The sequence below is a fragment of the Malania oleifera genome, chromosome 13, assembly GCF_029873635.1.
Source record: "Malania oleifera isolate guangnan ecotype guangnan chromosome 13, ASM2987363v1, whole genome shotgun sequence".
NCBI classification, from domain to species: domain Eukaryota; kingdom Viridiplantae; phylum Streptophyta; class Magnoliopsida; order Santalales; family Ximeniaceae; genus Malania; species Malania oleifera.
Window position 1 is genome coordinate 58,912,087 of NC_080429.1, and position 26,857 is coordinate 58,938,943.

The window sequence follows — 26,857 nt, forward strand, 5'->3', positions numbered from 1 at the left end:
GTTCGGTCGACCAAATGTTCTTATACATTTTGGTTCAGTCGGCTGAACATACATTTTTAATGCATTTCGGTTCTAATCCCCTTATACAATGACCCTATTTATATAAGCACATTTGTTTATGCATGCATGTGGATCCTAAGGTCATTCTAGGTCTTTTTTAGGGCACCAAAAAAATTCGGCGAATGGTGATCCCTAAGGTTTTATGGCTTCTTATGGTCAGTCTATGGTCTTGTTGAGGTTTATTCATATCATGCATGCAGATGCAAATATTACAGACCAAATAGAAAAACTAAATACAATACAAGTGAAATTTAAATATTTTCAATCTTCTTTACTCTTGTGACTTCCTTGGAATACGCCAGCTGATGTACATGTCCTTCGTGTTTCTTCTGGCTTCCATTTTTAGTCTCCTTATGTGTGCGCTAACATATCAAGTCTGCTCAAACACTGGATACACACAAAAAAAACTCGTGGTTTGTCATTATCGAAATCGGGGATCGGACTCAAAAAGTCAACATATGCCATCAACATAAACTGCGACTATAGCAAATCCAAAATTTATCTTCTTAATGAAAACACAAGCACATATAAGATTATTTTCATATCCAATTTTCAACAAATATTCACTTGGACGATTGTACCACATTCGTCCAGATTGCTTCAGTCCATACAAGGATCTTTGTAATTTAACAGAATACATTTGCCGTTATTTTGGATTATATGCTTCAGGCATTTTAAATCTTTCAGGGATTTTCATATATATGTCATTATCCACTGAGCCACACAAGTAAGTTATTATAGGGGAATAGGTCTCATTATAATCTATACCAGGCCTTTGAGAGAAACCTTGTGCTACAAAACGCGCCTTATATCTCACAATTTCATTCATTTCATTTCTTTTACATACAAAAACTCATTTATACCAAACAGGTTTGACATTCTCAGGTGTTTGGACTACTGGTCCAAATACCTTTTGTTTGGCTAATGAGTCTAGCTCAGCCTGTATTTCTTCTTTTCATTTTGGCCAATCATTTCGATATCGACATTCTTCCATAGTGTGAGGCTCAAGCTCATTATCATTAATAATTTCTAAAGCAATAGCATATGCAAGAACATTGTCAACAACAACTTCATATCTTCTCCACATATTTCCAAATTTTAATGAGATTTCATAATTTTACGGTACCGGAAACACTTCTAGTGTTACTTCTGTGGAAATGTGGGATTGTTGATCTATATTTATTTTAACCTTTTATTGAGTATTAATGAACTCTTTGGAGTGTCACTTTTATTTATTTCCTTTTTCTTTTGAGGAACAATATGCTTTGCACCAATTTGTCTACCACGCTTTTGGCACACTTTTAATTCATTAGCTGCTATTCCCATTGAGTGTTCTTCTGGAACAATCAATCTAGCAGGAATATTTGCAGCCGAAACATGTATTTGAGTGACCCTTTTGGTGTCTGTAAAAACATCTAGTAATTGATTTGCAGCATTCTGCAAATGAATTATTCTTTGAACTTCAAGTTCACATTGATTTGTGCGTCTATCAAGATTAGACAAAGTTGGTGTGTTCCAACAAATTTCTTGTGTTTTTAATCCTTTACCTTTTCCCTCTCCTAATGATGGGAAAACTGATTTATCAAATTGACAATCTAGAAATCTTACTCTAAAAAGATCACCTGTTAGTGGTTCAAGATATCTAATGATAGAAGGAGAATCAAAACCAACATAAATACTAAGCCGAAGTTGTGGTCTCATCTTACTTTGTTGTGCAGGTGCAATAGGAACATATACAGCGCAACATAAAATTCTAAGATGAGATATATTAGGTTGGCGGTTAAACACAAGTTGTGAAGGTGAAAACTTGTGATATGCAGTTGGTCTAATTCTAATCAAAGACGCAGGAAGCTTTGATCGCATAAGCATAGGTCTAGCAATCAATTTTAAATGCTTGATGAAGGATTCCGATAAACCACTAGAGACTTGATTGTGTTGATAACATGTTGTAAATGAAATAAAGGAGGAATATAAAAAAAGTCTGAAGCTATAGAATTCAACAGTCTAGTTCTTCAGGAACTAGACTAATCATCATATTATCTCATTTTGTTGTAAAGTATGTCCTTATATAGACAAATACATTGTATCCCAAAGGTTAACCACATAATGAACCATTAGGCGGGCATACCAAAGGTTGTAACTTATTATCTAAATAGTCATCCACGTAAATAAACATATTCTACAACATTTAGAAGGGACTAGCCGGAATATGTTTTCGTCTCAAAAGACATATCTTATTATTTTTTTTTTATTTTTTTCACTTTAAAAATTAGGACTAGACACACATCTAGATTTGTCCCTTCCCTAAGTTATGCCTAGGTTTATCCTCCCACTACAAAGTCAACTACTAATTACAACTAAAGGAAGAGATCATAAGAGGATTTATTTTGCAATCTGCAAGCAAGCAAGGGCACAAATTGAGAAAAATAAAGATAGCAATAAAGTGATTAAAAACACATATTAACATTTAGAGACTTGAAAAGATTTGGAGAAAAAACTCACATTGGGAATTCCCAAACAACTCCCAAAAATTTCTTGGGCAAAGGTACAACTGCGTCCTCTCCAAGTTTTTTTAAATTTTTTTTTTTTTTTTTTTTTCGCTTGTATTTATATTTTAAATGATTTTTTTTAAGTATGATTTGCAATCTATACAAAAAATAAAAATGATGAAAAGATAAACATTCTTATGAAAAAACAAGTATAAGTAGTTCTAGGGTTTTTATTGTTGTCATTCATATATGTACTTTATGTTCGGTTTTAGTTATAACACTTAATAAAAAAACCAAAGAAGAATGAAATATCAAAAAATAAAAAAAAGGAAAAAAAATTTAAGGCTATCATTATTGTTACTATATAATTTTTTGTAGTTATTATTGTTTGTTGGTCTAACAAGACTTGATCTTGTTTTGATGATAACAAATCAAGGTTACTTAACATGGTTGTTTAAGTTAAGTTTCAGGGCTTAAGTGTTATTATAAAATCAAGTGGATATACTTGAAGAGCTTGAATGAAAGTCACACTTAAAACTATGAGTCATGATGAACATGAAGTTTCAAGTCATGAGAGATATGAAGATTATTAAAGATTCACTTAAAGCTCAAAAGAATTTCAGAAACTTCGTCACATGAAGACTTAGGAACTTAGATAGATGTATTGTGTGAAAGTCTCATGTAAGTACTTCAAATTTCAATATTGATGATTGAAATTCCTAAGATATGACATGGACTTAGAGACTTGTTTTACATATGAAAGATCTTTTCTTAATGTCCAAATTAAGTTTTCCAAAGTGTGAATTTAAGTTTGGAACCAAAACATTGAAAACAAAGTATTGCTGAAAAGTCGGGCGACTGAAGTTCTACTCATTTAAAAAATATGCAAACAGAATAGGCACAGGCGACTGACCTATTACGTAACACCCTGATTTTTCATGCATATATATACCATAAAATTATACTACTTTGATACCCTGAATAAAATCTATAATGTCATCCAGGTCCAAGTGGGGACCGAGAAGCTTAAACATCCGTAAAATTTCTTATGCAGTGGTAAATAAAAAGGCATACATCCACATTTACAATACCAAAGTTTCAGTATTCCCAAAATATACATACAATATGAACATTCCCAAAAATATTCCATCTGACCTCCTAGGGACCATTCAAAAATGCATCCTTCCCAAAAATACTCACCCTACAGACAGGGCAATATTGTAGTTTCCCTATCTCCGAGCCAGATTTGCTCGTCTATCTAGTTGACCTGAAAAGTGATAAATTACTGGGATGAGACAACTCTCAGTAAGACGAAATATGCTACTACCGGTGTGTGGCAGATGAGTTTACATAACTATAATATCTTATTTAAAAGTACTGTAAACAACTGAGTCTGAGAAAACTTCCCCGGATGGATAACTGAAAGTCATGAATTAACCCCCCATGACATGATTATGCAGCTCGTAGGCAACACTGGTTGGCTGACCAAGATAAGTCAACTGAACTCCAATACTCAGATCGACCACCTCAACTCTAATTGACGGGGAGCCTGTCCACAACAACGGCATGATCAATTGCTGAAAATTCACATACTATCTGAGATATGTGGTTGCACTATGAACTGAAATAGCTACGATACTGTGCCCTAAAAACTGATCTGGTCCATCAGGGTCTGATACTATATAAATAAATATATATATATATATATATATATATATATATATATGTTAGCTTTACCGTGAACCCAATAGGGGTGATTAATTGGTATTTTCAAAAATTATTGCCCTAGGTAAATCCCCTAACAACAGTATTACACAACCTTATGGTCAATCTAATGCGGATAAATTAAATCAATTTAAATATGCAGGGGAAATTAAATTGCACAATGAAATTAACCAAGCATGCACTAGAAAGCGGTAAATCAGAGATGACACCCAGAAATGTTATTAAGGTTTGGCAAACTGCCTATGTCCCTGCCTTGACTAACAAGTACAAGAATTACCACTATAAGGCTCACTTAATGGGTGCAGAGGCACCTAAACAACTAGGTGAATTAGCACAGCTTTGACCTCAACCTTTACAAACAATGCTTACCGGCCTGGATTACCGTCCCCTCATACCACGCCTAGAATACAACAGTATTTTCATAATAAGACCGGTACAGTGATTATGCTTCTTAGTAAAGCAAATATGTACCAAGCGTAATCAATCACATGCACATCAACAGTATACAATATGTAAGCTTAGTGATGTGAATGTTTGTGCAAATCATCAAAATGTCTAAGAGTGTTTTAATCAAGCTATATTTTTGAAACAAGTTATATCAAATATCAATAAAAAATTAGGGTTTCAAAGATGCTAATAAACTAATCAAACTAGCTCAAAATAGCTTCCTTCAATACAATGAGCACAAGAGTAGTTTGAAAAATATTATAACTTGTAGGAAATATTTTTGCACAACAAAAACAAAGCTAAAGGAATCTTGCAATGACAATGCAAAGATCCTTAAGTTTGCTAGTTTAACCCAACACAAGATTTATAAAATTCAAATCTATGAGATAAACCTTAGCCAAACTCCCCAAAATCAATATCAAATAATCAATCAATACTATGGGAGTATTAACAATATCTAGTAATCACAAGCACAATTAATAAGCTCTCACACTACTAAAATGTATCAAGGGAATGAGAATGTGAGAGTAGTTGAGTAAAGTAGGATTTCAAAAATAGAGAGAATTTTTGGCTAATGATTTTCTTAATTAAAAATGCTAATCCACACAAGTGAACCCATATATATACCAAGGTCAAATTATGACTGTTTAGGACATATAGGGTATTATTAAGAAAGTTTTAAAACACATTAGGACTTTTAACCTGGTTTAAACCTTTTAACCTCAGTAAATAATTAAGTAACTCGAGAAGATTCAGGTGGCTGAACTTAAGTTCGGTCGCCCGAATAGACTTAGCCTAAAAGGGCTTTTTTGAATGCTACGGGTGCCTAAAATTAAACTCAGTTGGCTAAACAAAAATCATAAAATTTGGGTGCGATCTGGGTGCCTGAGTATACATTCAGTTATCCGAACTAAGGGATTCAGTCACCCGAGGCCTATTTTGAACTGAAGAGTTCGGTAGCTTAAGTTAGTGAAAAGTCACTTTCTAAGGATTCGGTCGCCCGGGGAAGATATGGTCATTTTAGGTTCGGTCACCCGAAGCCTAGTCAAACCATTGACATCCCAACGGTTTGGGCTCCTGAGGTGATTTGAGCACTTGGGGTTCAGTCACCCGACCTTTCTCATTTTATGCCTATTATGTTCAATCAATTTCAATTTGATCCCCTGATTGAGCAAGTTATTATAGGGAGTGATTGTACATTTGTGTTGGGACCTAAGGTCTCACTAAGGTCTTACTGAGCTTACAGTATATCCTATATGCATGACATACAGGTAGTTATTACAGACTTTATATCCTAATTACTATTACAGACTCATATTACATAAAAATGAATTCCAACAAAAAACTAATCTTCAGGGTCGTCATGCTTTGCTTTCATGTGCCATTACTTAATCTGCTAAAATGAACCAGCACATACACTTGAAAGCCATCAAATATCGGAGTATTTGTCATTATCAAAACTGAGTGTGACCTATAAGGTCAACATTCTCCCCCTTTTTAATGATGACAAATACATCATGCAAAAAATGGGTATAGCCTTAGTAGGCTCCCCCTAACAATGTGGATAATGTAAAAAAATTACCAATGTAAATAATTTTTCACTTAAGTTCAATTCAACCCAATTTTTGCCTTATTATGCATCTCCCTCTTTTGGCAATAGAAAGAAGGACTATAAAGTTAATAGTCTTAGGCATTGGGTATAAACCATTTGTATACAAGATAAGTTTGAGAATTTTTTTTTTTTAAAATTTTGGCAACATGCTGTTTGAAAATAGGACATTTCCCAAAAAAAAATCTTGTATGAAAATGACCTGTTTCGAGTTTTTAAGATCTAACATTTTATCCACAATTACTTAACTCAAACAGTTCCAGTATGATCAATACATAAAACATAAATACAATCATCATCATGCAGTAGATAAAACATAACCAATTCCATAAAGTTCAAGCCAATGAAAGATACCAATTGTTATATTAATTGTTAGACTTTGAAATTATTAGAAAGCTCCCCCTAAGTTTATGCACACTATGAAATATCTAAGAAGCATCTTTACTATACATGAGACCTAGTTCACGTCTAATTTATATGAACCTATCTTCTGGAAGTGGTTTAGTGAAAAAGTCAACCCATTGTTCATTTGTGCATACAAACTCAAGTGCCACATCCCCTTTTCTGCGCATGATCATGAAGGAAATGATGTCTAATCTCAATGTGTTTAGTTTGTGAATGTGAGATAGGATTTTTTGAAATGTTGATGGCACTAGTATTATCACATTTAATCGGTACTGTATCGTAGTGCAACCCAAAATCCATAAGTTGTTATTTCATATAAAAAGTTTGAGCACAACAACTTCCAGTTGCGATATATTCTGCTTCAGCTATGGATAGGGCAACTGAGTTTTGTTTCTTGGAGAACCAAGAAACAAGAGATTGTCTTAAATGGTGACAAAGTGCTGCTAGTACTCTTCCTATCAACCTTACTGCCGACAAAGTCAGCATCAGTAAAACTCATAATCTCAAAGGTTGTATGCTTAGGATACCATAGGCCTAAGTCTATGGTTCCAACTAGATATCTAAGGATTCGTTTAACTGCTAATAGATGAGATTCCTTAGCAACGTCCTGAAGCCTAGCACACATGCACACACTAAACATAATATCTGACCTACTAGCAGTAAGATATAGGAGACTCATAATCATGCCACAATACAATTTTACATCAATAGGAATTCCTTACTCATCTTTATCAAGTTTGATGGAAGAACTCATAGGAGTACCAAGAATTTTGCTGTCTTCTATATTAAATTTCTTTAGCAAGTCCCTGACATATTTATATTGGCATATGAAAGTTTCATATTTAGCTTGTTTAATTTACAGCCCTAAAAAGAAACTAAGTTCACCCATCATGATTATTTCAAATTCACTTTACATGCATTTAGCAAACTCATTACACAGCTCATTATTTGTGGCTCAAAAAATGATATCATCAATATAAATTTGAACGATAAGGATATCATGATTTTTGAATTTGATGAGAAGTGTAGTGTCAATCTTGCCATGGGTAAACCCATTTTCTAGTAGAAACCCACTAAGGCTTTCATACTAAGCTCTAGGAGCTTGCTTCAATCCCTACAAGGTTTTAGACAACTAGTATACATGATCTGAACATTTATGATTTTCAAAACCGGGTGGTTGTTCTACATACACTTCTTCATTAATATAGCCATTAAGAAAAGTGTTTTTAACATCCATTTGAAACAATTTAAAATTTTTAAAAGCGGCATAAGCAAGTAGCATATGAATGGCTTCCATCCTATCAACAAAAGCATAGGCTTCATCAAAATCAATTCCCTCTTCCTGATTATAACCTTGGGCAACTAGTCTAGCCTTATTCCTAGTTACTACCTCATTCTCATCTTTCTTATTTCTATACACCCATTTGGTTCCAATAATTGTATGATCACTTGGCCTAGGAACTAGGGTCCATACTTTACTTATTTAAAATTGATTAAGTTCTTCTTGCATGGACATCACCTAAGTCCTTGCAGTTTAGAGGCAGGACTTCCGTGTTGGTTTTTGTGTTTTTCCTGGGGTGACGATTTCAGGAAAATCATAGTAAACTATTGTCAAGTTGTGTTTCTAGAGTGTAAGACTAGATCTTGAAATAAGATAAGGATGTCAAGATAGGGGATTTTGGTTAGATGTGTAAGTTATAAGGATAGGGTCCGTAAGTCATGTTTATTGCCTTTACAGGATGGACCCTGGAGAAGGTAGCGCCCATGCGAACGGTAGTGACGGGGTAGGGTCCTCGAGTGTAGGCAGGGCTAACGCTGATGCGATATTATGCAGTGTGGCTCAATAGGTTATAACTAAGATCATTAGGAGCTCCAGAGAGTAGGAAGGCCCATCTGTAGGCTATGGGTGTACAATAGAGAAATTTACCAAGATGAATCCTCTGACATTTTCAGGAGGAGTTGATCCCACAACTGCTCAGAATTGGATGCAGGAGATCGAGAAAGTTTTGGCAGTATTGTAGTGCACGGAGGAGCATAGGGTCCTCTTCGCCACCTATAAACTAATAAGGGAGGCTGAGACATGGTGGACTGCTGTGAGACTTCTAGAGCAGCAGAGGACGACGCCGATAGTTATGACATGGGACTGATTTAAAGAATTATTCTTTGATAGATCTTTCCCAGCTACTGTCGAGGAAGCTAAAGTGGAAGAGTTTCTGAATTTGAAGCAGGGACAGCAGTCAATCCAGCAATACATGGTAAGGTTATCGAGTTGTCCAGCTTCGCCTTGTATATTGTTCCTGATGAAGTAAAAAAAGCAAGATAGTTTGAAAGGGGATTGATGCATGAGATCTGCAGGCAAGTTATGGTGTTAAAAATAAAGGATTTTGCTGAGTTAGTTGATAGAGCAGCTTTGGATAAGGCCAGTGAGCGGTTGGTGCTAAGGAATAGGGACAGAAGAAGAGGTCAACACCTTCAGGTTTTCAGCAGGGTTTTGATCAAGGTTAGTGGAGGAGAGGAAACTACAGTGGAGGTTAAAGCTAGGAGACTAGGGGCCATGAGGTTCAGGGTGCTCAGACCTACCCTATAGGTCAGATATGTGGAAAAAGGCATCAGGGGGAGTGCCGAGCTGGAAGAGATGTACGTTATCATTGTGGAGGATCGGGGCATCTAGCATGAGATTTTCCTACACCTATTGGTACTACTCCTGCTCTTAGATAGTTCAGGGGAGGTTACTAGGCACCTCATGGAGATAAGCAGAGGAATGTAGCCCCAGGAAGGGTTTATGCTCTGACGCCAGGAGACGCTAAGATTTCCATAGATGTAGTGATAGGTACCCTTACTATATTATCATGTTATGCTATTGTTTTATTTGATTTGGGTGCTACTTATTCCTTTGTGTCTGCGAATTTTATTAAATTTTCTAGAGGTGAGACCCAGTTATTAGGTATAGAAATGCCAGTAGCTTCACCAGCTGGTTCAGTGGTAAAGTGTCGTAGGGTGCTCATAGGTAATCCCGTAGAAATTCAGGGGAGAGTGCTACCTGCCAATCTAATTGTACTTGACATGCATGGGTTCGATGTAATACGGGGTATGGATTGGCTAGCAACTAACTATGATAATATTGATAGTCATTTGAAAGAAGTAATTTTCAGATGACCCAGCAAGCAAGAATTCAGGTTTATGGGGTCGCAGGTGTGTTCCCCACCTCAGTTAGTGTTAGTTATACAAGTGAGAAGGCTACTCCTAGATGGTTGTCAGGAATTTGTGGCTTTTGTAAAAGAGATGTCAGGAAATGAATTGAAGCTTGTTAATATGCCAGTGGTAAAGGAGTTCTTAGATGTTTTTCTAGATGAACTACCTGGTTTGCCTCTTGATCGAGAGGTAGATTTCCCTATTGATTTACTTCCCAAGATGGCACCGAGCTTTAAAGTTCCTTACAGAATGATTTCAGCAGAGTTGAAAGAGCTATAGGATTAGTTGCAAGACTTGTTGAATAAAGGATTTATTCAGCCTAGTGTATCATTGTTGGGAGCTCCAGTGTTATTTGTAAAGAAGAAAAATGGGTCTATGAGAATGTATGTAGATTACAGGAAAATTAATAAAGTGACAATCAAGAACAGGTATCCTCTATCCTGCATAGATGATCTATTTGACCAACTTCAAGGTATGTGGGTCTATTCTAAGATTGATCTCAGATTAGGCTACCACCAGGTAAAAGTAAAAGCAGAAGATGTCTTAAAGACAGCCTTTAGGACTAGGTATGGGCATTATGAATTCCTTGTTATGCCTTTTGGTTTAACGAATACTCATGCAGTATTCATGGGTTTGTTAATTTAGAATCTTCAATCAGTATTTAGACCAGTTTGTTGTAGTTTTCATTGATCATATACTCTTCTATTCGAAGAATTTCGAGGAGCATGAGGCACACCTAGGACTAGTACTTCGGATGCTCAGAGAAAAGAGATTGTATGCCAAATTCAGTAAATATGAAATTTGGTTGGAGAAAGTGGCATTTCTAGGGCAAGTTATATCAGGAAATGGTATTTTTGTGGATCCCCGCAAGATAGAATTAGTACTGAATTGGTCTAGGCCAAAGAACATTTGGGAAATGAAGAGTTTCTTGGGACTGGAAGGTTATTACCGTCAGTTTGTTAAGGGATTCTCAGCATTGTTAGGGCCTCTAACGCGTCTGACCAGGAAGAATGTCAAGTTTGAATGGGATGATAGCTGTGAACAGAGCTTTCAGGAACTAAAGCAGAGGCTTGTCACTACACTAGTGTTGATCATCCCATCGGGGGGTGATGGCTATGTTATCTACAGTGATGCGCCCTTGAAAGGGCTTGGTTGTGTATTAATGCAATGAGGCAAGGTAGTGGCGTATGCTTCCAGGTAGTTGAAAGAGCAGAAAAGAATTACCCTACCCATGATCTTAAATTGGTTGCAATGGTACACACATTAAAGATTTGGAGGCATTACTTGTATGGTGAGAGATACGAGATTTTCTCCGATCACAAAAGTTTGAAGTACTTTTTCACTTAAAAGGAGTTGAACATGAGACAGAGAAGGTGGTTGGAACTTATTAAAGATTATGATTGCACCATTAGTTACCACACAGGGAAGACAAATGTGGTAATTGATGCTCTGAGCAGGAAATCAATGGGACCAGTATTGGCAGCTATAGAGGTTCAACATCCAATCCAGATGGATCCGGAGAGACTTGGTGTAGAGTTGGTTGAGAGTGATCCCCAGGAATTTATTCCCAAACTAGTACTACAGCCTACTCTACAGGAAAGGATTAAGACCGCTTAGAGGGATGATGCAAAACTAGCAGAGCTGATAGCTAAGGTACAAGACGGATATGGAGATGAATTTAGTATTTCTGATGACGGGGCCTTGAGGTTCCGTTGTAGGTTGTGCATGCCTGCATATATAGACATCAGAAGGACGATCTTAGAGGAGGCTCACAGATCCTTGTACATGCTTCATCCAAGTAGTACTAAGATGTATAGGGATTTGCAAGAGTCTTATTGGTGGAACGGCATGAAGAGGGAAATTTTTGAGTTCGTACAGTAATATCTGACGTGCTAGCAAGTAAAAGTTGAGTGCCAAAGACCAGCGGGCCAGTTGTAGCCACTTTGCATCCTATAGTGGAAGTGGGATCATGTATCTATGGACTTTGTGATGGGTTTGCCACCTACACTGCATGGTCAGAATGCTATTTAGGTGGTCGTTGATAGATTGACGAAGACTGCTCACTTCATTCCTATTAAAGTCAACTGCTCCATGGACAGACTGGAAGAATTATATATACATGAGATTGTATGATCACATGGAGTGCCAGTACCTATTATATCAGATTGAGACCCACGATTCACATCACGGTTTTCGAGGAGCGTGCAGGAGGCTCTGGGGTCTCAGTTATCTTTCAGCATGGAGTTTCGTCCTCAGACAGACGGTCATACTGAGAGGCTGATTCAGACATTAGAGGATAAGCTGCGGGTGTGCGTGCTGGATTTAGGGGTAGTTGGACCCAGTATATGTCCCTGATAGAGTTTGCATACAATAACAACTATTAGGCCAGCATTGGCATGTCACCTTATTAAGCGCTCTATGGTAGGAGATTTCGATGTCCTTTTCCTTGGGATGAGATTGGTAAAAGGCAAGTTTTGGGACTAGAAATTGTGCAGAAGGCATACGATAAGGTTCAGCTCATCAAAGACATGATCAGTGTAGCTCAAAGTCAACAGAAAAGCTATGCTGATACGCGCCACTGAAAGTTGGAATTTGAAGTAGGATACTTCATATTTTTGAAGATAGCGCCATTGAAGGGAGTTATGAGATTTGGGAGGAAGGGTAAGTTAAGCCCTAGGTACATTGGCCCTTTTGAGATTCTTGAAAAAGTAAGGTCAGTTGCCTATCGACTGACTTTACCACTAGCATTATTTAGAATTCACGATGTATTTTATATTTCCATGTTAAGGAAATACATCTTAGATTCCTCCTATATCATTAGTTATGCCGAGTTAGAACTTAGTGATACTTTAGCTTATAAGGAAACTCCAATGCAAATTCTGGACAGGAAGGAACAGGAACTACACAGTAAGAGGATTCCATTAGTAAAAGTTATGTGGAGGAATCAAGCAGTGGAAGAAGCTTCTTGGGAGCTCGAAGAAGAGATACAATAGAAATACTCACATTTGTTTAGCGGGGAATAGCAGTAATCAGGAAGAGATACAAGTAGATATGTAATGTTTCTTTTATGCAGGTTAGTTAGTATATGTAATAATTTTCAGTTGTAGATAGTGTTTTTGTTTTGGGAGAATTTTATTTTATGTATTTGTAATCTCCCAAAACCCTGAACGTAAACACAGTATTCCTCCACCACAAGTGAGGGTAAGTAATAAAATAAGTAGTCATTTTCTCTTAGAGGAATGGTGTTTAATATGGATAGTAAATTTCGAGGACGAAATTTTTATGAGGGGAGAATGTAAAGACCCGAAGAATCACATAAATTAAATAAAAGAATTATTGGGATCGGTGACAGGGACATGTATTTCGTCAATGAGTAATTACCGAGAGGGCTATTTCAGGGCCTGAAAGTCATCGACGAAGGTTATAGGTTCATCGACGAACTCCCTTCTTGACCTCATCGACGAAGTGATGTGTCTCATCGATGAAGGACAGTGTATAAGTATGCCAAATTCAGATTTCAGTGTAGAAAACTTGCATGCAGCTCTTTCTCTCTCTTAGAATCCATCCCCTAATCCTTCTCTATAACTTTCTAGCACGGTTTTTCACCGGTTCAATGATTCGAAGCTGCAACGCTACTTTTGGGAAGATTCTCTTCATATCTGCTAGTGTAGATCGTTGGTTAGGCTAACTTGGGAACCATCCCAAATTTTGGGTAAGAAAGTTAATTTCAGTATTATTAGGTATTTGGTGTTTCTGGACTGAGGAGAATATGTTAGGAAAGGAAATACTGAAGTTTTTTTGGGGAAAATGTTAATTTCAAGGTGTTGTCTTGAGTACAGTGCAGGTGTAAGAATCGGGAGTTTTGTGGGCTTCTCAGTAAGCCAGGTAAGGGGATAAACTAAGTCAGAATTTTCCATGAAATTATTTATTATTTTACAACATTAAATTTCATAAAAGTATGTATATTATATAATTATGTTTGGGAAATACTGTTATGAACAGGAATATGATTTAAATGTGTTTAATGAGAAAATATGATTTTGGAACAGATTTTACATTCAGGAGGTTACCCTATTTTTGTGTGGCATGAATTTAATTTCCATATAATGTGTATATCAGAATAGAATGTTTTTCCCAGACCAAGCATGATATGATAGTTTTCATGGCAATTATATAATAGTACAGGAATCATGATTTTACATATTTAAATAGTATAAAAAATTATATATAGAATATTAGGTTATGCAGGCGCAGATGTCAAGGTTCGTGTTGGTGTAGATGCCATGATCAAGTATGATCAAACAGAATTTATGAAATATATACATGACAGTTATTATTATGAAATATGAAACAACTATGTTCAGTATGTGGAACTTATTATATGATATCAAAACCCGGATGACATGGTTTAGTGCAATTTTAGGAGCATGGTACCATAGCTATATGTTCAGAATTATGATAGTGCTACCACACGACCAGTAGTATAGGAGATGGCAGTCGATGTGACCTCAGTGTAGAGTGGAGTAGTCCCCCTGGCAGTCCGGGACCAGATAGGGGTGGGCCCATCATACTTACAGACTTATGATTAATCTAGCATGGTCGGCCAGCCAGTGCTATGTCCCGCTTTCGGGCTGCACAACCTAGTCATGTGGGGGTAAGACATGACATCAGCTAGCTATCCATTTGGGTGTATTTTAGTATTGTACAGTTATATAAGATGATTTTCATGTATAGAAATCTAGTATGCTTTATTATGATATGAAAAATTTTGTTTTACTCAATTCTTCTACAGACAGATTTTACCAGATATGCTATTTATAACACGAAAATGCTCACAACGCCACACATTGATATTAGTTTATTTCCATTACTAAGAGGTGTCTCACCCCAGCTAGATAAATATTTCAGGAAATCTAGGTAGAGGAGCGGATAGAGCTCCGCAACAATAGAGACCGGTGGGACTACCCTTTCTAAAGGGTGAGTTATTAAGTTAGGTATCAGAGTTGTATTTTTTGGTATATCCCTGGTACCCGTGGGTCTAGGTTGATTATGATATTCAGTTGAACAAGATATCAAGCTTATTATATTAAATATTATTATGGAAAAAAATGGTAAATTAGGCAGGTCGTTACAATTACTCTATTAAATTCATTCACATCAATACCACAATACAAATTATTCATAGTAGTGACATTTAAACTAATAGCTTTTATGTCATCATCATTATATTCTTCCTTAATTTTAGAAACTCAAGTTGTACCCTTTGTTTTCATAGGAACATAATTTCCCTTAGGGACAACCCTCCACGCCTTCCAATCTATATTTTGAACGTAAATGTGCATCTTCTATTTCCAGAGGGTGTAATTAACACCACTGAAAATCGAAGGTCGTGTGTGTTAGCTTTACCGTAATCCCAAGAGGGGGGCGGGGGAATTGGTCTTTTTAAAATTTAAACCTTAAGTTAATCTCCTAACACTAGTATATTCACAACCCTATGGACAATCTAGTGCAAGCAATGTAAACATATACCAGAAAGTAAATAAATCAATTTAATCAATCACACATGCACTAGAAAGCAGTAAAGTAAGAGTGACATGGAGGAATGTTATCAAGCTTCTGCCAATGCCTACGCCTCTGCTTAGGCTAACAAGCATAAGGATTACCACTATAACTTGCTCACTTAAACGGGTGGAGCGGCACCTATACAAACCAGGTCAATTAAAGGGGCTGACCTCAACCATTACATACAATCCTTACCGAGATGGATTACCGCCCCTCAGGCCATGCCTGGAAATGCTCAGATTTTACAATCAAATGGTACAAATAAAAGTGCTTTTAAGTAAAGCAGATATGTACCCCAATGCGTTCAATCACATACACCACAAATTATTTAATACGTAAGTTTAGTGTGGTCCAATAGTTCAACTATAAAATGTATTTTCTATCAATGTAATGAGTGCATGAGAGTATCAACAAACAATCTTTGTATCTCAAGATTTTCAATCAATAGATTTACACAAAGATTTCAAGTAAGTTTCAAATGTATGAATCAGTAGAATATCTCAATCATGAATATAGCGTATATGCTTGGTTTGCAGAAGATATGTAATCTTTGTACTCAGCAAATAATATGTGAGTGAATAAATATTGCACAAAAATTAATATTTCAAACACAAATATCTTCTCACAAGTATATCAAATATAAATCACCCAAGATATTTGAGTATGTTTTTGAAAATGTTTTGCAATCCAAAACAAATACAAACTTCCTAATTTATTGCAACGAAAATGCAACACTTGGAAGTTCAATATAAGTCTTCTAGGATAAGTTTATGAGCAAAGCTCCCTAAGAACACTTAGGTTTTGCTCTCTTAAAAATCAATTCAATCACCCAACAATGAGAGAGCAAACCTCTTTGCACAAACACTCAATACACTTACATAGGTTGTGGAAAGTTGTAGAAGGTAAGATTGAGTGGTTTTAGAGAAAGTATGAGCAGTAGGAAACTTTTGGTTTTAGAGAATTTTTTCACTTTGATTTGCTAATCATATGGCTAATTTTCCCAAATGAAGGGGTATATATAGACAGCCCAAGAATTATAACCGTTGGGAACAAGATTGGGATTATTAGAAAGTATTAATGATGTTTTTATTATTTTAACCCTGTTTAAAAAATTAACCACTGTAAAAAATTTAGGGTGACCAGAGAGACCCGGTCGACCAGAACACTTTCGGTCGACCGAAGTTCATATGGCTTGGTCGATCGAGCCATTTTTGAACTTCGAGGTCAGTCGACCATGATATGCAATTTTTCAAAGGCGCGCAGTTCGGTCGACTAGGGATGTTTGAACTGGGTGATTTGGTCAACTAGACCATTAGGATATCTCCCGAGGACTCTCGGTCAAGTAGAGCATTGGAGTACATTTTGGGCTCGGTCGACCAAGTAGTCAAAAAGTTGACTCCTAGGAGGTTCGATCGATCAGGTGTATTTGAACTAAACTAATTCGATCGACCAGGGGCAGAATAAGCCGCATGTGCCGATAGACCGAAAGTGCACAAAGTGTGCATTTCAGTCCTGTTTTAGTTCACAATCACCCTATTTAAGTGTCTAACACATATAAGTGCAATGGTGAGTGTCTTAAGGTTACTTTCAGGTCCTTTTTGAAGACATCGAAAAAATTAGGTGTCGGTCAACCGAAGGTCGACCGAAGGGTAATCCCTAAGGTCTTTCTAAGGTCATTTTCATTTTGAGTTTACGTATTTGGCCATCCATGTGATGTGTGTGATTATTACATACAAAAAGCCCTAATTACTATTACAGACCCATTTTGCAAATGAAATATATATTACAACACAAATCGAATTTGGTCTTCAATCTTCACTTGCTTTATGTGCAAGATCTTGACAATTTTAGGTTTCCTGCACAAAGTCTCAAATACCCATTAAATATTATGAGTGTTTGTCATAATCAAAACCAGGCGTGACCTATAAGGTCAATAGTTTGGAAGACGGTCCCTTAAGGAAAGGGGTCACTGTGTTATGATTCATCTAAGATCTTTTTCAAATTAACAATTGAGTCTATGCTACGTGCCTCTGACATCAACCATTAGCTTTACCGTGAATGCAAAAGGGGGGTGAATTGGTATTTTCAAAAATTAACGCCCTAGGTAAATCCCCTAACAGTAGTATTACACAACCTTATGGTCAATCTAATGCAGATAAATTAAATCAATTTAAATATGCGATTGAAATTAAATTGCACAATGAAATTAACCAAGCATGCACCAGAAAGTGGTATATAAAAGATGACACCCAGAAATGTCATCGGGGTTTGGAAAACTGCCAACGTCCCTACCTTGGCTAACATGCACAAGGATTACAACTATAAGGCTCACTTAATGGGTGGAACGACACTTAAACAACCTGGTTAATTAGCACAGGGTTGACCTCAACCTTTACAAACAATCCTTACCGGGCTAAATTACTGCTCCCTCAGGCCACGCCTAGAATACAACAGTATTTTCACAATAAGACCGGTATAGTGACTATGCTTCTCAATAAAGCAAATATGTACCAAGCGTAATCAATCACATGCACATCAAAAGTATAAAATATGTAAGCTTAGTGATGTGAATGTTTGTGCAAATAACACTCAAAGAGATATGATCATCAAAATGTTCAAGAGTGTTCGAATCAAGCTATATCTTTGAAACAAGTTATATCAAATATCAATAACAAATCATGGTTTCAAAGATTCTAATCAACTAATCAAACTAGCTTAAAAGATTTTCCTTCAATACAATGAACACAAGAGCAGTTTGAAAAATATTATAACTTGTAGGAAATATTTTTGCACAACAAAAACAAAGCTATAGGAATCTTGCAATGACAATGCAAACATCCTTAAGCTTGCTAGTTTATCCCAACACAAGAGTTATAAAATTCAAATCTGTGAGATAAACCTTAGCCAAACTCCCCAAAATCAATATCAAATAATCAATCAATACTATGGGAGTATTAGCAATATCTAATAGTCATAAGCACAATCAAAAAGCTCTCACACTACTAAAATGTATCAAGGGAATGAGAATATGAGAGTATTTGAGCAAAGTAGGCTTTCAAAAATAGAGAGAATTTTTGGCTAATGATTTTCTTAATTAAAAATGCTAATCCACACAAATGAACCCATATATATAGACCAAGGTCAAATTATGACCGTTTAGGACATTTAGGGTATTATTAGGAAAGTTTTAAAATATATTAGGACTTTTAACCTGGTTTAACCATTTTAACCTTGGTAAATAATTAACCAGTGAAGATTCAGGTGGCAGAACCTAACTTCGGTCGTCGAATAGACTTAGCTAAAAAGGGCTTTTTTGAATGCTTCAAGTGCCCAAAATTAAACTCAGTTGGCTGAAAAAAGTCAGAAAGTTTTGGCGTGTGGTTCGGGTACCCGAGAATATGTTCGATTAACCAAACTGAGAAATTCGGTCGCCCGAGGCCTGTTTTGAACTAAAGACTTTGGTAGTCCGAGTTGGTGAAAAGTCACTTTCTAAGGGTTCAGTCACCTGAGGAAGATATGGTCATTTTAGGTTTGGTCGCCTGAAGCCTCGAAAAATCGTTGACATCCCAACAGTTTGAGCACCCAAGGTGATATGAACACTTGGGGTTTGGTCGCCCGACCTCTCTCACTTTATGCCTATTATGTTGAATCCATTTCAATTTGATCCCCTCATTAAGCAAGTTATTATGGGGAGTGATTGTGCATTTGTGACCTAAGGTCTCACTAGGGTCTTACTGAGCTTACAGTATATCCTATATGCATGACATGCAAGTAATTATTATAGACTTTATATCCTAATTACTATTACAGACCCATATTACATAAACTGAATTACAACATAAAATTAATTTTGAGGGTCTTTATGTTTTACATTCATGTGCCATTACTTGATCTGTTAAAATGAACCTACACAAACACTTGAAAGCCATCAAATACTTGAGAATTTGTCATTATCAAAACCGGGTGTGACCTATAAGGTCAACAATATATACATACATACATACATATATATATATGTATATATATATATATATATATATATATATATATATATATAACTAATATTTTTATATTATTGATTAACCATGATTCTGTTTAACTGAAATAACCATAACACCGTAGTAAACTAATCTGAATAAACTGATACATCTTATTGTTATAGTTCTGTAATCTGAATATCATGGTTTACTAAAACTGAATTTCATATTTCTGTATAAGCTGTAAAAATCATAATCTGTATAAATCATAATTTTTGCTAATACTATATATCATGCTTTCTGTATAATCATGGTACTGAGAAAATTGAATATTTTAACCATGTAAAATTACATAAATTTTGATAACATGAAAGCAGTATAAATCCTGTACTATACTAATAATTTCTCATGCCACACAATTAATTAAACAAAACATATATACTGAAATCTGTAGAACTATATAATTTACTCACTCTATAAGCGCCCATAATCATATATCAAATTTTACTGGTAAGTATTTCTAAATCAGTTGGCATAGCATATTTTCTTTACCTATCTAACTGGGAGGCTTGCCTCCAACTCAACTCTCACGCCCTCGGCGTACCAACCTCAAAATCCTGCAATTACATATATACAAAATTCCCAGTAAAACACTGAATTTTCTAGAATATCATTACACTCATATTTCCTTAATCTACCTACTCATAATTTTCTAAACTATAATTTATCTAGGCTTCTGGAAAAATATCCATTGAGGTCTTCAACCTATGCTCGCAGTGTCCTAAAAACACCTTGACCCTGAAATCATAATACCCTAATTTTACTCTACAAAATACCAGTATATTCTCATACAACACAAAATATGGGCTCAAATAAACCTGATAATACTGGAAATACCTAAATAATCTACTTAACCTGATTTTGGGATGGTGCCCAAGTTGCCCAAATAACCAATCTATTCTAGCAGACTTGTAGAGAATCTCCCCAGGATCAACGTGGCGGTTTCTGATCTTCGAAACGGGGAGAAACAAGGCGAGAACTGTAGAGAGAATGAGGGAGGACTGAACTAGAGAGAGAGAGAGAGAGAGAGAGAGAGAGAGAGAGTTGAGAGATTTTGATTTTCCTCGCTGAAATGTCATTTTCGGCTATTTATAGACCTCTAGCCACCTGGCCTCATCGACGAGCCACAACACTTCGTCGATGAGTCCAAGAAGGAGGTTCATGGACGAACATATAACCCTCGTCGAAAAATTTTAGGCCCTGAAATCAGCCCTCTTGGTAAGTTCTTGTCGGTGAGACACGTGTCCCCGTCTCTAATGAAATGAAGCTCGTCATAAGGCAAAACAGTGGAAAAGGATGCAGTGGTATATTCAAGCTGCAAAAAAGTCCATTATCGTGTGCGGTGTAGGTGCAGCCATTTTTCAAAACTCACTCTTTTTTTTTGTTTTTGTTTTCTGCTTTTTTTTTTCTTTTTTTATAAAACTATTAAAAATGACAGGAAAAACGCAAATTTAAGACTAAGACTGACATTCCCCGGCAACGGTGCCAAAAACTTGACTCACTCAAAAAATGAGCAGCTCGAAAGCTATCCCAAGTATAGGATTTCTGTCGTGTAATATTAAGCCCAAGGGCTAGATCGTCTCCTCAGGAAATGCGTTTAATCTCAGATTTTACGTTCTTCCAATCAAAATTAAAAATGCACTGAACTCGGTTCAGATTCGGGATTTTCAAGGTTGTTTCAATTTTACTTTTGACAAATTAAATAACACGCGAATTAAAACTCTAAACCTAGCATGCACTGAAATTGAGAGCAAAAACGGAAACTCTAATCTACTCATGGAAACACTAAAACACGTGTTAATGAAATATGGCAACCTAGAACATGGAATCAAAGATGCGCAATGGAAACTCAATTAAACACTCATGTGCTCAATAAAAATCAGATCTTTAAAAAAATCGAAAGCTCAAATCACAACTACAATCTAAAATTAAACTTTCTTGAAAAAACAACTAATTAAATAGATAAATAATTCTAACACAGACTTAATTGAAAGAAAAAGAAAATAAGTAAATAGATAAATAAATAGTGTAAAAAGAATAAAGAACCTAAATAAATACCCCAATAAAAATGCGTACTTTAATAAAAAACGAATTCTAAACAACAATCAAAGTATAAAAAAAAAAAAAATTTAATACAATTCAAATCATTTTAATCCAATACTCAAGCAATTAATACTAATAAAATAATCATAAAGAAAAGTTGAGAGAGAGAATAAGAGAGGGAGAGAGAGAGAGAGAGAGAGAGAGAGAGAGAGAGAGCAAAGAAACAGAGGAGAGTTGCAGAGGCCTAGGCTGCTGGATTCGTGCAACAATAGCAGGATAGCCGGTTGCAGTGGTGGAGCTCCTCCTCAGGTCTGCTGGTCTGGTGGTGGTCCGGTGGTACTGTGAGGGATCCGAGATGGTATGCTAGCCAGACGTCTCCTGTGGCTGCTGCTGAAACTTCCGGAATAGGGGAGCTGGTGCACGGGCTACTATGGTTAATCTGCAGAGGAGATCCGGGGCTTGCTGCTGCTATGGAAGTTGGTGGAGTGCTCGGGTGTTGCTGGAGTTGCTGGTATGGGGCTGGTCCGTGGGTGCTGAAGCTATGGAGAAATAGGGGAAGGGGAAGAGCAGAGAGGAGAATAAAGGAAAGAGGAACAACAAGAAAGGAAGAAGGAGAGAAGAAGAAGAACAAGGTTCGAAGAGAAGAAGGAACCGCGGAACAGAAGCTGCGAGAGAGTAGAAGAAGGAAAAGAAGAGCCGAGAGAGAGAGAGGGTGCCGGAGGCACACAGGAGCAAAGGATGGAAAGGGATAAATAAATAGAAGAGGGCTTTTGCCCTAGACCCAGATTACCCAATCCGACCCGGCCATGCATGGCCGGGTCACATCAAATACCCATTCATATATATATATATTTTTTATTTTCTCATTTTATTTTTTCTCTGTATTCACAGCCTATTTTGACCCTTCTGGAGGCCATTTCTTGCAAAACTCAAAACACAAAAGTTGTATATAATCCTTTCATATTTCTCTAGAAATTTGAATCGTCTTGATCGGAGCTTAGACAGAAAAGTTCTGCATAAAATACGAACAGGTGTTGGTTTTGGTTTCCGAGATTTTTCCTGCAACAAAAAATTACCAAAACTTCATAAATAATGCAATAAAGTTCAAGAATGATGATTTTGGCACTTTATTAAAATATTGGATAATTTTGGACATTTAATTAAAAATATAAACCGTAAAGACCGGGTTAAAATGCCCAATTACGCAGTTTTCACGCGTAATCATATTGTAACTCACTAAACTGGTGTGGGTATTTCTATTTGATTTCCTCCTCAAGTTCCCACAAAGCTTCCTCTATGGCATGATTCCTCCATAGGACTTTCACTAACTAAATTTTCTTAGTGCGCAATTTCTGTTCCTTTCTGTTTAAGATCTGCACTGGTGTCTCCTTATATGCCAGTGAATCTATGAGTTTTATCTCTGCATAACTGATCACGTGGGAAGGGTCTGGGACGTATTTTCTCAGCATAAAAACATGAAATATGCCATGTATTCTAGATAGGGCTGGTGATAGAGCTAACCTATAGGCAACTAACCCCACCCTCTCAAGTATTTCAAATGGGCCAATGTACCTAGGGCTCAGTTTACCATTATTTCAAAACCTCATAACTCCTCTTAGTGGAGCTACCTTAAAAAATACTCGATCTCCCACATCAAACTCTAACTCCTAGAGGTAAGTATCTGCGTAACTTTTCTACCGACTTTGAGCTGCATCGATTTTGTCTTTAATAAGTCAAACTTTATCGTATGCCTGCTGCACCAATTTTGATCCCAAAACTCGCCTTTCACCCACTTCTTCCAAATATAATGGAGAATGGCACCTCTTACCATATAAACCCTCATAAGGTTCCATGTCAATGCTAGCCTGGTAGCTATTACTATAGGCAAACTCAACCAGTGGCATATACTGGGTCCAACTACCCTCAAAACCTAGCACACAAGGTCGCAATATATCCTGAAGTATCTGAATCGTCCTTTATGTCTGTTGATCTATCTCAAGATGAAAGGTTGTGCTGAATGATAACTGTGACCCCATAGTCCCCTGAAAGCTCTTCCAAAATCATAACGTAAATCGAGGGTCACGATCTGAGACTATGGATACTAGCACACCGTGGGAGCAAACTATCTCTTGAATGTACAATTCTGCTAGCCTATCCATAGAATAGTTGAGTTTGATAGGGATGAAGTGAGCGGTTTTTTCGGTCAATTTATGACCACCCAAATAGCGTTTTGTCCCTATCGAGCTAGTGGTAGCCCTGTTACAAAGTCCAAGGAGACGTGATCCCATTTCCACTTAGGGATGTAGAGTGGTTGTAACTGCCCCGTCGGTCTCTCGTGCTCAACCTTTATTTGTTGGCATGTGAAACACTTCTTCATGAATTCAGCAATCTCCCTCTTCATGCCACTCCACGAGAAGGATTTTCATAGATCCCGATACATTTTCGTGTTGCTCGAATGCACAGTGTAAAGGGATCTATGAGCCTCCTCTAAAATCATCCTCCTGATCTCAATGTCTACAGAAATTCACATCCGGGTATGGAACCTTAGAGCCCCATCATTTGAAATATTGAACTCTTCCCCCTATCCATCATGTACTTTCTCTATTAGCTCTACTAACTATGCATCATTCTTCAATGCGACTTTAATCCTCTTCTATAGAGTACGTTGCAACATCATATTAGCAATAAATGTTTGGTGATCACCCTCAACTATCTCTACCATGAGTCTCTCCAGATCAATCTAGATCAGATGCTGAATCTCCACTGTTCATAACTCTACTCCTACTAATTTCTGGCTCAATGCATCAGCCACCACATTTGCCTTCCTTGGGTGGCAGCTGATAGTGCAGTCATAATCTTTAATGAGCTCTACCACCTCCTCTGCCTCATATTCAACTCTCTCTAGGTGAAGAAATACTTCAAACTTTTGTGGTTCGTGAAGATTTCACATTTTCCTCCATACAAATAATGCCTCTAGATCTTGAGAGCATACACCACCACGGCTAATTCTAAATCAAGCATAGGATAGTTCTTCTCATATTCTTTAAGTTGCTTGGATGCATAAGCAATAACTCTCTCGTGATGCATCAACACGCACCCAAGTCCCCTCTGGGATGCATCACTGTACGTGAAAAATCCATCCTCTCCTGATGGATTGGCTAACACCGAGGCAGTGACCAACCGCTATTTCAACTCCTGGAAGCTCTGCTCATGCTCATCAGACCATTCAAACCTCTCATTCTTCCTCGTGAGTCATGACAAGGGACCTGATAGTCTGGAGAAACCATCTACAAAGCGCTGGTAATACCCCGCCAGATCTAGAAAACTCCTTATCTCCTGAACATTCCCCAACCTTGGCCAATCTACCACTGTTTCTATCTTACTTGGATCAACTGATATGCTATTCCCAAAGATCACATGCCCTAGAAAGGTGACCTGCCTCAGCCAGAATTCACATTTCTTGAATTTTGCGTACAACTTTCTTTCTCTCAATATCTACAACACCAGCCTCAAATGATGCTCGTGCTCCCCAAAACTCTTCGATTAAACCAGTATATCATTAATAAAAACCACAACGAACTAGTCCATATACTGATGGAACACTCAATTCATCAGGTCCATAAATGCAGCCGGTGCTTTAGTGTTAGCCTTGGTGCAATCCCAAGAGGGAGGTGAATAGGAGATTTAAAAAATCTTCCTAGGTTTATCTAATCCAACAATTAGTGTTATGCAACCTAGGAGCAATTTAAGGAATTTTCAAGCCCAAACATATATTTAACCAATAAGCATAAACATACAAGTGTAGAAAATAAAGTGCAAAAAATGAACTGACACTAGATATGTTATCGAGGTTCATCCAATACTGCCTATGTCCCCGCCCTAGCTAACTAGCACAAGGATTCCACTACGGCTCACTTAACGGATGGAGCAACACCTGTTACAACTAGGTCAATTAACGGGGCTAACCTCAACCTACACCTTACCAGGATGGTGTACCAAGCTTTCATAATCGGGTCTAAGCCAATCCGGGACTATCCCACAGGGCTAGTCTCCCCCTTCAGACCCATGTCTAGAATACAAAATATATGAAAATTTGTGTACATGGAAATATGCTTACCAATAAGAGAATATGTACCATAGTATAGCTCAAATAATAACGCAAGCACGAATGATAGTACATATGCTTAGTGGTTAATAACGTGTGCTAAACACACGATCTAGTGTAGATAAGCAATCAAGATCTAGAGTGTATTTCTAAGCAGACTTTGAAACATAGTATGAAGATTCTCAAAATCAGTTTAGGGTTTCACAGATGCTAGCAAGATGATTCAAACAGGCTCAATAATATGTTCTCAATATACTAAACATAAGAGATGTTTGAATGCAAGCTTAACGAATATTTTGGCACACCAAAAACTATAGGCTAAGGTATTGTGCAATATCAATGCAAGAACCGAAAAGCCACTAAGCTTTCCTACACAATATTTATTAGATAAAATTAGTAGGAGAACTTGAGCTTAACTCTCAATATCAAAATCAATCAACAAGCACAACAAATGAGAGTATTAAGCAAAGTGGAATGAAGCACAAGCACTCTTAGCACACTCACAATACTTGGATAATCAAAAAAATTGAAGCTTTTGAGTGTATGGGAGTAGTATAAGAAAAAATAAGATTTGAAAATTTGAGAGTGTTTTGGCCTTAATGATCTTGCTAAATTCCTCAAATTTTTGCAAATGAACTTGTATATATAAGCAAGGGCAATTTTATGACCATTGGGGACTTAATGGGCATTATTAAAAATATTTTAAGTGAGTTTAATAAACTAACCCATTTTAACCCTTAATTACCAAGGTAAAAATAGAAAAAACCCGAGAGTTTCGGGTGCTTGAGTCCAAGTTCAGCTGACTGAATAAACATGGCAAGAAAATTTATTTTCATGGTTCGGGTGCTTGAAATAATGTTCGATTTGCTGAATGAGGCGATTCGTCAAAAAGACTGTGTTTCGGGTGCCCAATCGGAAGTTCGGTTTATCAAACTCAGAATTTCGGTCGCCCAAGGCTATTTTGAAAGTGATGTTCGGGCTACTGAGTTGGTGGGAAAGTTCCTGACATAGGTTCGGTCGACGTGGACGATACGTGTACTTTAGTTCGGTTTGCCGAACTCAGGTCATTATGTTGACTGGTCCACATTTCAGGCGCCCGAGGTGTTTTGAACACCAAGGGTTTGGTCATCCAACCACTCACAATTTTTACCCTTTTAGTGCAATTATACTCCAATTAATTTCC